Genomic DNA, 14,020 nt, shown 5'->3' on the forward strand with positions numbered 1-14,020 from the left:
TTTTGGGGTTCCCTGCTTAGGAACCACAATGAGAAACTAGGTCTGTGAGGGACCTAAAATAGTCCCAAACACTATTAAGTAGCCTTTCTCCCTAGGCGAGATCAAGCCGGATGAAGTGCACGCCCCTCCAAGTCCCCGTGGCCTCTGCAGAGAGAACAGCTGGGAAAACAGCACTCAACCTCACCAAGAGGCCAACTGTTATCACTCAACCCGTAGGAGCGTAAACAGGACTCTAGATTGAGCTGGTAGCAGCCACGTGGCCAGGGATGGAGAACGTGGGCTGGGCTGATAAAGTCCCCTTCACATCCATGTCCACAACTACAAGCAGTACCGAAACTCTCAACCGCATCTCTGCGGAGGGAACAGTAAACAGGCTAAAAATCAGCCTGACCTGAACCCTATGTTTTTCTAACAGAGGAAGGCCTGCCACCAGGCCCCAAAAGTTCTCCGAATGAGAGAAACAGGGGCCCCAAATTCTGAGAATAAAGATGTCCCCCGTCACCTTGCTCTGGAGAGCGGTCCCTTAAAACACACCTTCGGCCCAAAAGGTGACAAGCAGGTCCAGAGGCACCTCTCCTAATCCAAGCCAGATAGGCCCTCCCTTTCTTAATAGGGAGCCAGACTAGAGATCAGAAAAACTTCAGTGACTTCTAAGACACATCTCCACCCCCGGAAGCAAAGAACTTGCCAAAGGATGTCCCACACACCTTAAAGAGAAATAATCTGAAAGGGTTCTGGCGCGGAGAGTGGAGAACAGACAACCCCGTGATAAAAAAGCAGCCTAGTAACGATCCCGTTTTCCCCAAAGTCATTAAGAAGTTCAATAAAGGGTGAGCTGAGTGTAAACGCCCACCCCTGCATATTACAGGAAGAGAGAAGCGCTTCTCGCCCACTCAGTATCACACCCCTAAAAGTACGCCCCTTAACACTCACTCGGGCCTCCCAGCTCCCTGTGCCTCAAATATGATAAACATCGCAGCCCTCCTCCCGACCCCGCTCTCCTCTAAGAACTAAAGACTGCTCTCTCGTGCCTACCCTGACCGCCCCAACGCGGCCACCCTGGGTATAAACCCCTCTCCAGAAGCTCCCATCCCTCTAAGTGCACCATAGGAACGGCTCCCAAAGCACCCAAGCGGCACAGCCCTCTACACTTGACACGGTGCGCGCCTCAAAAGCTGGACAGGCTGGCCCCTCAGAAAAGGAGCTGTCTCCCCCGATATCCCCCGAAGGCAGCCCCCTGCCCGCAAACTCAGAGTGAGCTCCCCCGCGCCGCCTCAGTGGTATGGACCGCGGCACCCGCCCCACGTCCCTTCGGGCTAGTCCCCCAGCCCCGCAGCAGCCGCCCCCACTCAGTTCCGGAAAGGGGGGGAGCCACCAGGTCCGTGGTCCCCGCCGGGCGGGCACCGGTGGTACGGCCCAGCGAGGCCCCACGGGGGGCCAGGACGCGACCATCGCGGAGGGGAGGGTGCTTGGGGACACGCGCTGGCGTACTCACCTGTCACCGGCGGCCGCCCAGCCTCTCCGGCGGGGCTCTACCCCCGCCCATCGCCACGCTGAGCTCGTTCCCGCTCCTTATTTATTAACTGGCGGCAGCAACGACGGCAGTGCTGGCGGCAGCGACGCCTTCTCAGAGTCAGGCCCAACGGCTCCCGCAGCGCGGCCCCCCCGCCCCCTCCCCCCAGCCCCCGCTCACAGCCCCCTCCCACCCGCTGGCCGGAAATACCGCCTTTTCCAGCCACAAACAGGAACTGACGTTGGTAGACCAAGGGAATGGCCTCAGAAAACATCAGACCGCAAGCGCAGGGACAAGGAGGAGGCAGACTACAGCAGCGCGCCTGCGTACCTTAGGCGACGCCCGTCACGTTAACTTTTTATTTTTTTAAGAGCCTCGTTCTGAGCTGAAGGGAGAGCGTCACACATGCGCAGTAGAACACCAACAAGTTGACTTTCCCCGAAGGCCCAAGTGATTACTTCCCGGCAGTCAAAGGGCTTTATTTACATACGCTTTGATCTTGCTTTACTCTTCTCTTTCCTGTGTTCCTACTTCCTAAACCAGCAGTTCTTAACCTGGGAGTTCTTAATCTGGGAGTCAACCTAACTCCTCAAAGGGGTTGCCTGCGACCATCACCATCGGAAAACTCAGATATTTACATTATGATCCATAAGAATAGCAAAATTACAGTTTTGAAGTGGCAACGAAAATAATTTTATGTTTTGGGGTCACCACATGAGGAACTGTATTAAAGAGTCGCAACATTAGGTAGGGTGAGAAACACTGTCCTAGACTTTTCATTTTATTATTGTTTGTTTTTTGAGATAGGATTTCACTGTGTAGCCCGGGCTATCCCAAACCTCGTCCTGTAGACCAGGCTGTCTTAAACTCAGAGAGTTGCCTGCCTCTGCCTCCTGAGCAGGATTAAAGGCCTGTGCAGCCACTGCCGGACTCCTAGATGCTAATAAAGACCCAAAACAGGACTTGGTAAAGGTTGAGCACAAAGCAGGGTATGGTGACAGGTCTGTTATTGCCTCACTCTGTAGTCTGGGGCAGAGAGATTACTGCAAGCAGGCTAGACCTTGTCTCAAAAAAAAAAAAAAAAAAAAAAAAAAAAAGGTGCACTCAACTCAAGCTTTGAGCCACATAACCTCACATTAGAATATCCACTTCTGTAACTATGGGCTGACTTCTGTATCCACATCTTCAAAACTGAAACAATCTTGGATTATCTTATGGAAACAGTTCTTATTGAACTGTGACTTCAAAATATTAATATCACCTGTACATGGTATATATCTAAATAAACGTGGGACTTATAATTTCTCGTATAGAGTAATTGGAGCCCATGTAGGACTAGAAAACCACAGGAAACTGCTACGGAAGGCGTACAGGTTGCACGCCTGTAACCCACCTCTACAGATCCCGAAGCAAGAGGACTAAGAATTCCATGGCAGATTGGGATTCATAGTAAGACCCTGCCTCGAAATGTCAAGGTTTCCATTAATTATTGAGGATGGGATTGATGCATGTGAGTGCAAATGCTTTGAGAAGCCAGAGAAGAGGGCATTAGCCTGGAGCTAGAGCTTTTGACCGCTGTAATTGGCCCTATGTGAGAGCTCAGAACTGGACTCAAGTCCTTGCATCATCACCATCATTCCCACCCCCCCCCACTCCTCCTCCTCCTCATCTCAAGGCTAATAGGTGGCTTAGCAGTTAAGAACACTCCCTGCTCCTCCACAGGACAAAAGTTCAGTTCCCAGCTCCCACATACCAGTTTTTGTTTGTCTGCTGTTTTTCTGTGAGCAGAGGGAATGTTTTAGTTTTGGGGAAAGCCAAGTAGCCCTGATTGGCCTTGAGCTCATAGAAATCCCCCTGTGCCCATGTAGGGCAAGCGCTAAGATTATAGGCAGGTACCACTGTATCCAGGGAGATGCTATTCCTAACATCTAATTTTACATTATCAGAAAGAGAATGAGGGACTCATGAGATGGCTCAGCGGGTATACACACCTGTTTGCCAAGCCTAATAACCTGAATTTAATTCTCGGGACTGATATGGTGGAAGGGGAGACCAGACTCCCTCAGAGTGTTCTCTGACCTCACATGTACACCATGGCACACAACATTAGTACAATATTGTACACAATATTAATGTACAATAAATCTTTAATCCCAACATTCAGGGGGCAGAGGCAAGCATTTCCCTGGAAGTTCCTGCCTAGCCAGGGCTACACTGAGATCCTGCCATGAATTAAGGACACTTGTTGTGATAGTACAGTGGTGAGTATCCCTGCTTTTCTCTTGGGAGACCAGAGTTCGATTCCCTGAGGGGAGGCTAGTACTTTGGGCTGGAGAGATGGCTCAGTGGTTAAGAACACTGACTGCTCTTCCAGAGGTCCTGAGTTTAATTTCCAGCAACCACATGGTGGCTCACAACCATCTGTAATGGGATCCAATGCTCTCTTCTGGTGTGTCTGAAGACAGCTACAATGTACTCATATAAATAAAGGAAATCTTAAAAAAACAACAACAAAAGCAAACAAACAAACAAAAAAAGTGATGCACTTGCAGATAACCTTGGTTCTGTTTCCAGCAACCACATACCAGTTTACAATTCTCTTCTGATCTTTGAGAGCGCCAAGCATGCTCATGGAGACAAAACAGTCAGACACCTAAATAAAACTAAGAAAGAGATTCCAGATTATTTTTAAGAGATAAAAACAGTTCTTCCTGTAAGCATTCTGAGGTGACCCGTGAAGATGGTTTGCTACTCTATTGACCCAGAAACTCCTACAAAATCATGCAAATCAAGAGGTTCAAATCTTCGTGCTCAGTTTAAGAACACTGGTGAAACAGCCAGGCTGTCAAGGGTATGCATGTCTGGGAAGTCACCAAGTGTCTGAAAAGTGTCACTATAAAGAAGCAGTGTGTGCCATCCATTCTGGTGGTATAATGGTGGAGTGTAGGTACTCCCAGGCCAAACAGTGGGGCTGGACACAGGGTCAGTGGCCAAAATAGAGTGCTGAATTTTTGCAGCACATGCTTACCAATGTGGAGAGTAGTCATGAACTTAGGAGTTAGATGTGGATTCTCTAGTCACGGAACATATCCAGGTGAACAACGTGCCTCAGACAGGGCGACAGATTTACAGAGCTCATGGCCAGATTAACCTGTACATGTGCTTCCCTTGACACTGTGCTATGATCCTCACTGTAAAGAAATAAATTGTCCCAAAGCCAGAAGAGGTTGCACAGAAAGAAAAAAAATGTGCAGCATGGGAATAAATTCAGCATAAAATAAATGCAGATAAAAGTAAAAAATTTTTACAAATTTAAAATAGTTGACAATAAAGTGTATCTTATGTAGTTCTAGCTGACCTGGAACTCAGTAAGTAGATCAGACTGGTCTTGAACTCAGAGATCTGCTTACTTCTGTCTCCCAAGTGCTGGGGCTAAAGGTGTGCACTATCGTGCCCCACCTGCTCACTAACTTTTGATAGTCCTCCTACCTCAGCAACTCGAGTTCTGTACCACTGCGCCCAGTTTTTAAAAACCAAAAGCAAAACGAACAAAAACTATATAGTGAGTTCCAGAGCAGCTAGTCCCACACGGTGAACTCTTCTCAAAAAGAGTCTTATGGATAGATAGCCTGTTGCAAACTCTGTCCCTCCCCCTAAAAAGAATTAACTGCTTACCCAGTAAGGAAATGTATTAGTTATAGTTATGCAACTTGCCACAAGATGGCACCATATGAGCTGGTCATTCCTACAGCAACCGGATAGCTTAGAACTTTTTCTATGGAAATTTAAGGTACATTTGTGGTGTTATTCTGAACATTTGCTGGATAAAAGAAAGGCCTTATATGACATCTAAACGATGTATGCGAAATGGGCATGGTATCCTGTCTCAAATACATGTTTGCACACACGCACCCTTTTCAAGAGCTGTGATCCTGCTCAGTTAGTAAATTGTTTGCCTAAGTCTGCACAAGGACCAGGGTTCTATCCCCAGTACCATATAAACTGGGTTTAGGAAGAGGAGGCAAGATCAAAAGTTCAAGACCAGTCTGGGCTACATTAAGACTGTCTTAAACAAAACAAAACCCTTCTAAGGATTATCAGGGAAACACAGAAAACTGCTACAGACCAGAGAGGCAGAAGCAGAGGGGTGAACTTCAGCTTCAGGTCAGATTTGACCACACAAATGTAACATGACACTGGCTAGAACGGAGAAAGCTGGGTGTGGCTACACACCTAGACTTCCAGAATTTGCAAAGGAAAGCAAAAGGATCAGCGGTCAAGGCTAACCGCCACTAATTACACAACAAATTCTGAAGCGCACCTGCCCTCCGGGAAATTCTACTGAAGACTGTGAAGACCACTAGAGGGAGTCAGAGAGGACATAAAGAACAAGTCACTTGAATGAATGCTGGGCTTTGATTTAGACCTACTTCATTGATACAGTGTAACAAATATTGTAACAGTTGGTACTTTGTACTGGTTTAAGAGACTAGCCAAGTTGGGGATTTAGCTCAGTGGTAGGGCGCTTGCCTAGCAAGCGCAAGGCCCTGGGTTCGGGCCCCAGCCCCAAAAAAAAAAAAAAAAAAAAAAAGAGACTAGCCAAAGGAAAACTGGGCGTGGGAGACAAGGTAACTCTGTAGTACCCTGGCAATTTTTTTTGGTAACTCTGAAGCTACTCAGACTGGGTATGCTGGCACAAAACTACTTCTAGCATGAGGTAAAACAAAGACTAAAAGACAGTTTCAAGGCCAACCCACCTTCTACACAATGAGACTCCATTTCAAAAAATATCAAAACAATAAAACTGGCAGGGGTGGCTCGGGGGTTAAGAGTATTTGTGGTGGGGTTGGGGATTTAGCTCAGTGGTAGAGTGCTTGCCTAGGAAGCGCAAGGCCCTGGGTTTGGTCCCCAGCTCCGAAAAAAAAGAACCAAATAAATAAATAAATAAATAAATAAATAAATAAATAGTATTTGTGGCTCCTGCAGAGGACCTAGGTTTGCTTCCCAGCTCATAACCATCTGAAACTCCAGCTCCAGGGGATAAAATGCCTTTGACCTTCATAGGCATTCATATATGTATACATACATACCAGTAATAAATAAATCCTTAAATAAAAAAAAATTTAACTAGGTATAGTAATCCCAGCCTGGGGCACAGGCATGCATACATCTTGTACATACACACCACACACCCACTCCCACCCACAATTCATTAAAACCTTTCGTTTGTTTTTCGAAACAGGGTTTCTCTGTGTAGCCCTGGCTGTCCTGGAACTTGCATTGTAGACCAGGCTGGCCATGAACTTCAAAGGTTCATTTGCCTCTGCCTCTTCAGTGCTGGGATTAAAGGCACGCACCACCACTGCCCAGTGAAATAATTAAGACTTAAACCAACACAAAAGAGCTGCAAATTAAGTAGAGGCAGGTTGATGGGGCAGTGGGCATCACAGTTAAAGGAATATCAAGGTCACTAGTGAAAACAATCTAGTTTGACAGATAAGAAGGAAGGACGGGACTCTAAACAAAGGACAAAGTCTATCTTAGCAGACTCCCAAGGAACTACCCCTTCAGTGGGACCTCATCCCAAGAAACTACCACCCCCCTCGGTGGGACCTCATGCCAAACCCTCCCCATAACTTCTCACCTCTGTGCTATTTATATCTGTGTAACTCCTCGAGCATTCAATTCTAACATACTGAATAATGGATAAAGACACCTTCTAAGAAGACAGCCCCCCTGGTCAGGGGAAGAGAAATGGTGGACCCAGACTTTGAAGGTGAAACACCAGAAGCAGGCGTGGCCGTTGCTGCCCTGCGCAGTTAGCCCTCCATTCTGCAGCATCTGATTTTGCTCACTTACCTACTTGAAACAAACTCGACTACCTGTTGGCTCCATCCGTGGGAACGCTCCTTTAAGGAGCGTGAGAACTGAGGCTGCAGCTGCCGTGGGGTTAGGAAGCAATGTAGGAGAAAATTCCTCTCTTCATCCACAACAATGGGGACACGCACACATAAATAAGGAAGAAGAGAGGGGGGAAAAAACCAAACAGCACTAACAGAAGCAGTTGCCTAGGACGCTGTCCTTCCCTGGCCCCTTGCCAGGTTTCAGATCTAAAGTGGAAGGGCTGGACTTGTAGCTCAGGTGGTAGAATGCATGCCTAGATGTATGAAGCCCTAGGTTTGATGCCCAGCGTCACGGAAATCAGGTGTGGTGGCGGCATGCCTAGAATCCCAACCATTCTGCTTGTGTCCGGACGATCAAGGAGTTCAAAGCTATGCTCTCTTACATGAGGTCTCAGAATATGATACCTGATTTAAAAGACAAACAACAACCAGGAAGGAAGGAAGGAAGGAAGGAAGGAAGGAAGGAAGGAAGGAAGGAAGGAAGGAAGGCAAGCTGTAATTTTGACATGGGGTAGGGGTTGCAAAGCTTGAAGCTCAAACCCAGTGTTGCCACGCTCAGTTCAGCCTTGTGAGGCTTCCAGTAGCTCAAACCTGACTGTGCCTCCAGAACAATGGCTCTCACCCTTCCTAACGCTGCGACCCTTTAACACAGCTCCTCATGCTGTGCTGACCCCAACCATAAAGTTATTTTCATTGCTACTTCATAACTGTAATGTTGCTATTAGGAATTGTAATGTAGCTTGCTTTTCTGATGGTCTTAGGCAAACCCTGTAAAAGGGTCATTTGACAACCCCTAAGGGGTCGTGGCCGGCAGGTTGAGAGCCACTGCTTCATAAGAAGCACAGAACCCAGAGCCCAGTTGGCCTTTTATGAATGTGAACATCTTTGTAGCAGTCCTATTACACACATTAAGAAACTACAGGGGTTGGGGATTTAGCTCAGTGGTAGAGCACTTGCCTAGCAAGTGCAAGGCCCTAGGTTGATCCCCAGCTCCAAAAAAAAAAATAAAAAAAAAAAAAAAACACAAACAAAAAAAAAAAAAAAAAAAAAAAAAAAAAAAAAAAAAAAAAAACACACACACACACACACACACACAGAGAGAGAGAGAGAGAGAGAGAGAGAGAGAGAGAGAGAGAGAGAGAGAGAGAGAGAGAGGAGAGAGAGAGAGAATATTGCCCCCTGTCTTTCTCCTCTCCTCTCCCCTCCCCCCTCATTTGTCTAGCAGTTTCCACCCAATTAAGAGAAAGTAAATATGACTCACTAGAGGAAGTTCCTGAAACTGATAGAATTCACAAGGCCCCTTGCCAGGATTAAAAGGCTGAGAAGACATGCCAGCTGAGGTGCCTAACAGTACAGAGAACTTCAGTAATTCAGATTTCAAGAGTTATCACCCATGCTGCAGTATTTTTGGGTCACCCATGCTCCTATAAGAAACCCCAATGAACTTCTTGGTTCACTAAATTGGGTGTTGTTGGAATCCTACTTTGGTCTGTCTCTGGGACCCCATCTGGGGTGAACAGACATTTGTTCCTATTGTGCCAGGAAAAGTGACGTAACACTGTATCATTTTTGGTTTTTCAAAACAGGGTCTCATTCACACTCACTCAGCCCAGGCTGATCCCAAACTCATAGCAATCTCACCGTGTTTGCCAACGCTGTGGCTATACCTATGAAATACCTTGCCTAGTTGGGTTATTTTGAGACAAGTTCTCTCCAAGTTGCCCACACTCAAGTTGAATAAAGAGTTGATAGTCAGGGAAAACATGGGTGTGAACCCTTTAACTGACAAATGTGAAAAGGTAGCCCCAGGACTCTTACATCACCAATATTTGTCAGCCTTTGAGGCTCAAATTTAACTGATCCTCTAACAGTCGACCTCATGGCCGGGGGGTAGGGGGTGGGGGGTGGGGGAGGACAGTCCTGAGAAGACTGCCTGACACTCAGTAGCTCCAGATATGACAGTGTGGCATCCCAGAACCCAACAAAAACAAAGAAGCAAGCCAGGCCTGGTGGTTAACTCTTAGAGTCACAGCCACTCGAGAAGCTTAAGAAAGGTATTGAAAAGTTCGAGGTCAGCCCATGCAACTTAGTGAGAGGTGACCTCAAAATGAAAAAATAAAAAAAAAAAAAACAACTCTTGAGAATCCACACCCACACTTGGGCATATGCTGTCCTCTTCTCAAGTGTCGGTCTCTGTGTTACTGCTCATACTGAAGTCATTTAAACCTTTCCCACTCACTCTGTGTAGGGCAGTCTGGCCACAAACTCAGTGGGATCCTCCTGCAGCTGTGCACTAAACTGCCTTAAAAGCTTCCCTTTAATATGTAGGTAGAAGAATGAATGTGCAGGTGTGTGTGTGTGTGTGTGTGTGTGTGTGTGTGTGTGTGTGTGTGTATGTATGCACGAGTAAGAGAGTATCCATCCACCTTGTATTTTCCACACAGAGTCTCTCATAGAGACCTGGGTTCACTGAGTAGGCTCAGCTAGCTGGTCAGTAGGCCTTTCCTAGATGGACCTGATTACCTCTCCAGTGCTCAGATAACAAGCATCTACCTTGCTGGCTTTTTAGATGGGTGCTAGGAATTGAACTCAGGTCCTCATGCTTAGGCGACAAGTATTTTTCCAGCTGAGCTATCTTCTGCTGCAAAAGTCTTTCTTTATTAACATTAAAAAGCAAAAAGGATTTATTCAAGGTGGCCATATTGAGAAAGGAACAAAGTGCTTGGATAGGCATGGTTGTGCCTGTCTTTAATCCCAGCACACGGGAGGCAGAGGCAGGAGGAAAGTTCAAGGTCAGCTCTATCTACTGAGTGAGTTCCAGGACAACCAGGGCTACAGAGGGATTCTGTCTCAAGAACTCTGAATAGGAAGGAAAAAGAAAAGAAAAGAGGAACTAAATGAGGGAGTAACACCACCGAGTCCACATTTCCAATCCTGAAATGAGGGTAAAGTTTAAAGAGAGGTAAGAGTGACACAAACAAAACAGCCAAGATGTGGTCCTGCGCCCACCACTGACTAACCCACGGTTTGAGCTGGTGCCACAAGGTGGTCTGCTAAGTTGTACATCTTCCTGGAGTCAAGGCAAATGCTTTTCCTGATAAACTCCAACTTTGCTTGAAAAGAAAAACCAGGCATAATGGCCTGTAATTCCGGCATACAGAAGTAGAGGCCTGCTTTAGCTACATAGCGGGTTGACATTAGCATAGGCTGTGCAGGAAGGAAGGAAGGAAGGAAGGAAGGAAGGAAGGAAGGAAGGAAGGAAGGAAGGAAGGAAGGAATAGAAGTTTTAAAGAGAGCTGAGGATAGCAGCGGGGAATCCAGGCAGTCAGAAGTCAGGGCTGCAGGCTAGGCATCAGAACGGCCAGAGACAAGGCCCTGTGATCTTGGGGCTTACAGGAAGGGCCGAGTCTGAGACTAAAGCCGGGGAGTTGCTGTAGGGGTTTGAGCCTGAGGAGCACCCAGCTCTAGGTGCTAGGCCTGACTGGGGAGGAGGAGAGCTTGGTAGCACAGCCAGGAGAAAGAGGAAGAGTCCACAGTAGTCAGGGTCACCCCGGGCCTGGCACCACTGAGCTCTGAAAGCAGTTGAATCAGGGAGGTGAAGGAACCAAGGAGCTAAGAGCAACAGAATAAAGAACAGATGAACAGACATCGTTCTTGACAGTGCTGGCTCAGTGACCCAGGTCTATAAAGGACGGAGGCTGAAGTCAAGGGCGTCTATGGCAGCGATGTGCCTGACAACAGCAGAGGAGCCGGGCTCTCGGGTTCATGGCTGTGCTTCAGGCAACAGTGTGACTGTACTCTTGTCACATTGAACACCGTGCCAAAGGACTTGCGTGTAGTTTTTAGCCAGTCCTGAAAACTTCCCTAGCTTGAAATGAGTTCCTGTTTGGAAGAAGGTGAATCAAAGTGACTCCCAGCTAAAACAGACCAGCATTTCCCACGAGCTGGGACCACAAACCACAATGGTTCATCCCTGTGCCACAGTGGCTTTAGTGGCAGTAAGTCCCAGGGCTGATCTCAGAGGCCAGGTTACCATGACATCATGGTACTCCTTGACTGAAGAGTGTGTGCTTGCCTACCATGTATGAAGCCCTGGGCCCAAACCCCAGTACCACAGGAAAGAAATTATGTAATATTAAGCCAGGCATGGTGGCACACTGCCTATAATCCCAGCCCTTGGGAGGTGAGCTCAGATGAACAGGAGTTCAAGGCCAGCCTCAGCCACTGCAATTCTTGTCCCTTTGATTATACCTGCAAATAATGAACGACCAGAGGCTAGGCAGGCCTATGAGGGAAGTTTTTTTGTTGTTTGTTTTTTCATTTTTGGATTTTCGAGATGGTTTCTCTGGATAGTGCTGGCTGTCCTGGAACTCACTCTGCAGACCAGGCTGGTCTTAACTCACAGAGATCCTTCTGCCTCCGCCTCCTAAGGGCTGGGAAGATAGGCATGCTCCACCACTACCCAGCCAAGGAATTTCTTTTTCTTTTTTTAAAGATTTATTTATTTTATGTATATGACTATACTGTCACTGTCTTCAGACACACCAGAAGAGGGCACCAGATCCCATTACAGGTAGTTGTGAGCCACCATGTGGTTGCTGGGATTTGAACTCAGGACCTCTGGAAGAGCAGTCAGCACTCTTAACCGCTGAGCCATCTTTCCAGCCCAACTTTTTTTTTCTTAATTAAACCATATGAAGTAGGAAGACCGATGTTTAAACTAGATCTTTTGAGGTAGGAAGATGAAGCTTTAATCTGGGCCATAGCCTCTGCCGGCATCCTTTACAAAGGACATGGGAGAAGCAAGCTTGATCTCTGCCTGCTTGCTCTCACTCTGCCTAGCAAGTCCATTCCTTCACTGTCGTTAGAGCTGACGTCTTTGGGATTCCAGTGTATACTGAAGACCAGCTGATGCTTCCAACCTTGTGGACTGAACAACTGCGGGATTCTTCTCTGACCCTTCCCTTGGACCTTCTGATGCTAGACAGCCACTATTGAGCTAGCTGAACCACATCATCCTAATAAACCCTAAAAACATATATTCATCCTATTAGTTCTGGATCATTACTCATAAAGTTACATAGCAACTCAGAGGCCAACTAGGCTCTTGAAAACCCTGTCTTAAAAACAATCAAAACAGGGGTTGGGGATTTAGCTCAGTGGTAGAGCGCTTGCCTAGCAAGTGCAAGGCCCTGGGTTCGGTCCCCAGCTCCGAAAAAAAGAAAAAAAAAAAAAAAAATCAAAACAAAACAACAGAAAGAGGGACTGCAGAGATGGTTCAGTGGGTAAGAGTGTTTTTGTAGAGGACCCAGCACCCATGTCGGGTGGTTCACAACTGCCTGTAACTGTGGTTCCAAGGGACCTGAAGCTGTCTTCTGGCCTGTGCAAACAGTATATTCACATAAGCAATCTCATACATAAACATACATATATACATAATTAAAAATAAATAAATTCCTTTCAAAATTGCCAAGAGAGATGACTCAGTGGGTAAAGGCCCTTGCCGGCAAACTTGACCAACTAAGTTTGAGGCCTACGACCCACGTGGTGGAAGAGAACTGATTAACGCAGTACACATTTGTCCTTTGGCTTGGCACCCCCCACCCAGAGAGGTGTGTGTGTGTGTGTGTATGGGGAGGGGGGAATAAAAATAAAAAACTCACAGCCTCCAAATAAAAAAACATTTAATGAAATGTGGTGGCTTACGCCTAGAATTCACACACTTAAGTCTAAGTCTTAGTAGGTGTGTGTGTGGTGGGGTAGCCTCCGTCTCAAAGTCAACTTCAGCTGCCAGGACAGCCTGGGCTACAGAATGAAACAAACAACAGAGTATGCATTAGGACAAGGTTTAAATAAAAGGGGATTTTAAAAGTGTGACAGGTCTTTTGAAACAACAGAGCTAGCCTTGTTAGCAAGTATGAGACCCTAGATTTGATCCCCATCATTAGAAGAAAAAGACAAAAAAGTTAACTCTGGAGCCCACGCCTGGCCCAGGCTGAATGGACAAGAACCAGACGCAGAAGAGCTGAGATCTGGGATCGACGCAAACACAGTGGGGGCGGGGGTATCAATGAAATAGTTCCTAATGATACTGTGCTATACTCACAGATTGGTGCCTCACCCAACTGTCATGAGAGAGGCTTCATCCAGCAACTGATGAGCAAATGCAGAGACTGGCGGCCAATCACCAGGCAGAGTCACAGGAATCCCACGGAAAAGGGGGAGGAAGGATTGTAGGAGCCAGAGGGGTGGAGGATACCATGAGAACACGGCCCACAGAATCAACTAAGCAGGGACTCACAGAAACTGAGGCAGCAAACACAGACATTCTATGGGCCTGAGCTCGGTTCTCTGCATATACCTTATGGTTATGTAGCTTGGTGTTCCTATGGGGCTCCTAACAGGGGGAGTAGGGGTTGCCTCTGATTCCTTTTGCCTGCTTTTGGGACCCTTTTTCTCCTACTGGGTTGACACAGCCAAGCTGATATGAGGGTTTGTTGTTTGTCTTCTTGTAATTATTTATGCCATATGGGGTGGTTGGGGTGGGAGGTCGACACCCTGCTCCCCTCTTTTAAGGGGAACAGAGGAGAGTGGATCTGGGGGA

At 47.0% G+C, this 14,020-nt stretch overlaps 1 protein-coding gene across 1 annotated transcript in view; it reads right to left on the minus strand.

Annotated features, from left to right (window-relative positions):
- The window catches only part of Akt2 (AKT serine/threonine kinase 2), a 50,471-nt gene extending 48,798 nt beyond the window's left edge, over positions 1–1,673 (minus strand). Inside the window, exon 1 of the mRNA XM_032894102.1 lies at positions 1,496–1,673. The gene's annotated coding sequence lies outside the window, so the exon portion shown is untranslated. The remainder of the gene's footprint in view (positions 1–1,495) is intronic.
- Between the last annotated feature and the right edge of the window lie 12,347 nt (positions 1,674–14,020).

The sequence above is a fragment of the Rattus rattus genome, chromosome 2 (assembly GCF_011064425.1).
Source record: "Rattus rattus isolate New Zealand chromosome 2, Rrattus_CSIRO_v1, whole genome shotgun sequence".
Classification (NCBI taxonomy): Eukaryota; Metazoa; Chordata; class Mammalia; order Rodentia; family Muridae; genus Rattus; species Rattus rattus.